Below are 2,457 nucleotides of genomic sequence, written 5' to 3'. Positions count from 1 at the left end.
TCGCTAAAAATAAAGGCTGTGGGTGAGCTCAGACCTACACATGGGGCCCTGGCCCAGGCAACGGGGGGCAGTGTGCTCTGCTGCCTCTTCTGCTCCCAGTGTGGGCAGGGCCTGCCTCCACCCTGCACCCCCCCACCAAGCTGGGATGCTAAGTCTGCGAGGCCTCTGCTGACCACTCACCAGCACCAGGCAGGCCAACCGGAGGGTCTGAGCATTGATCTGTCAAGATAACCCCTCAAGGGGTGGGCTGTGCCGTGCAGAAGGGTGCCAACCAAGAGGGCCAGAGGTAGGGAAATCCAGGCCACGCTGTGTCCTTCCACAAGTGTCCCGCAGCGAGGCTGCAGCTGCAGGGAGGAAGGGGCGCCTCTTCTTGACTTGTGTTAGTCACTATATGGACTAAGCCCTGTATAGACAAGGCAAGAAGGTTGGCCCAGGTCTCCCAGGCCTGGCGCAGTGTCCTTTGTTCCCCTTATCACCTCATGGGGTCAATGTTCCTTATTTGGGGCTTGTCAGAGAGGTGAGAAGACACAGGGGAGGTAGCAGAGGGGGCAAGCACTCGCTGGAAGCGTATTCTCCTAGCTCGGTCAGGGTCCTCCCCCTCCTCTCGTACCTGGATCCATCGTGAAGCTTCCTGGGCATTGTGTCCACCCGCTGACATGAATAACCTCTCTCCCACCGTGAGGATTCTCTGCTAGGACAGGCAAAACAGGCCACCAGATAGTGGGTTCTCTTAATACTTGGTATTTCTACTTTTTGTTTTGTTTTCCTTTATAATCCATGACTCCATAACAAATGGCCCGCAAGATTTAGTGGATTTAGGACAGTAATTTGTATTTATCATCTGTCATATTTTCTGAGGGCCAGGACTTCAGGGCAGCTTAGGTGTGTGCTTCTGCAGCAGAGTCTCTTGTGAGGTAACATTCCAGGCGTCGGCTGGGGCTGCAGTCATCTGAAGGTTGGACCGAGGCTAGAGGCTCCTGTTCAACGGTGGCTCCCTCACGTGGCTGGCAGTTGGTGCTGGCTGCGGGGGGGAATTCTGAATTCCTCTTTGTGAAGGCTCTTCCACAGGCTAACCGCGCGTTCTCCTGACATGGCAGCTGGCTTCCCAGCAAAGGAGGCCTTCAGGGCGGAAGTGACGGTGCCTTTTTTTGACCTAGCCTTGGAAGTTACACACTGTAAGTTCTAGAGTATTCTGATTGCGCAGTTCATCCCTGATTCACAAGGGCTGAATACCAGGAAACAGAGATCAATAGGGGTCACCTCGGACCACTGGAATGGCCATCGTTGTAGGCATTTGATCCTATCTATACATTCTTTGAAGATAAGAAAAAACTTGACACTTGTTGCATCTAATGGGCTTTCGTTCATGGGAGCTTCCTTGATCTTCAGGGAACCTGCAAGCAGGTACAGATGGACACATTCCTTTATTTATTTATTGCTTCAGAAGTATTTGTTTGCTGCCTACTATGAGGTGGACACTCTTCTAAGCACCTGACAGATAAACGGAGGTTGAGTGGCAATGGACAATGAGAACCAAGGTATCTGGCCACCGTCATTAAGCATTTGAGCCACAGTGAGTTCTAGGCTCCCTGTAGGGGTGGGTATGGGGGCGAAGGGTACTCCTGCTCTCAATTTGTGGTCTCTTGTGGAAATCTCAGGGTTGCACAGAGCCAGTCATTGTGAGAGGTACCAAGATGCCGTAGGAAATAACCAAAGGAGTTGCCCCCGGGCTCATTGCCAGCTGAAATGGTCAAGGATGGGGCATGCGCTGAGACATGGAGTTAAGAAGAGGATGGAGGATTGATTCAACAAGGTGAAAGCTCAAGAAGAACAGGTTCGAAATAAATGTGGAGCCTCTCTCGTCGAAGTCAGATAGGGACGGGCCTGGCTTCTGTTCGCAGGGATGCGAGAGGGCTGCGCCCAATTTAGTACGCCCTCCCCACGAACTCCTATGTTGAAACTTAATCCCCCAGTGTGAGGGTATTTGGAGGTGGAGCCTTTGAGAGGTGCTTAGGTCTGAGGTTGGAGCCCTCATGCAAAGAATTAGTTCCTGTGTAAGGGAGGCTCAGAGGGTGCCTGCACCCACCTGCCGGACGACAACAGAGCAACAAGAATGCTGTCTGGAAACCAGGAAGCAGGTCCTCACCAGACACCACATCTGCTGGCACCTTGATTTGGGACTTCCCCGACTCCAGAACCTGAGAAATAAATGTCTGTTACGCATAAGCCATGCAGTCTATGGCATCTTATTATAGCAGCTCGACTGGACTCAGCCAGCCCCCAAGGCCCCTTCCAGCAGTGTCTTCCACAGAGCCTCTTTTTTGCCTGGGCACCACAAGTCTTGCACTCTGACATCAACAGTATTTCTAACATCCCACATCTCTGTTGTTCAGGTTTCAAGTGTCCCGAAGGCCTAGAACTACAAAATTTTGCCCCCTCGTTTTCAGTGCACTCAAC

General features: G+C 52.1%; 1 long non-coding RNA gene across 1 annotated transcript; it reads left to right on the top strand.

Annotated features, from left to right (window-relative positions):
- The first annotated feature begins 956 nt into the window (after positions 1-956).
- LOC140615368 (uncharacterized) lies at positions 957-2,226 on the top strand. The gene is made up of 2 exons (XR_012016038.1): positions 957-1,175; positions 1,445-2,226. It is a non-coding gene; the product is annotated as an uncharacterized lncRNA (long non-coding RNA).
- The last annotated feature ends 231 nt before the right edge of the window (positions 2,227-2,457 follow it).

This window comes from Canis lupus, chromosome 23 (assembly GCF_048164855.1).
Source record: "Canis lupus baileyi chromosome 23, mCanLup2.hap1, whole genome shotgun sequence".
Classification (NCBI taxonomy): domain Eukaryota; kingdom Metazoa; phylum Chordata; class Mammalia; order Carnivora; family Canidae; genus Canis; species Canis lupus.
Note: the sequence above shows the minus strand (reverse complement) of the source record. Positions and strands in the feature narration are given on the sequence as shown.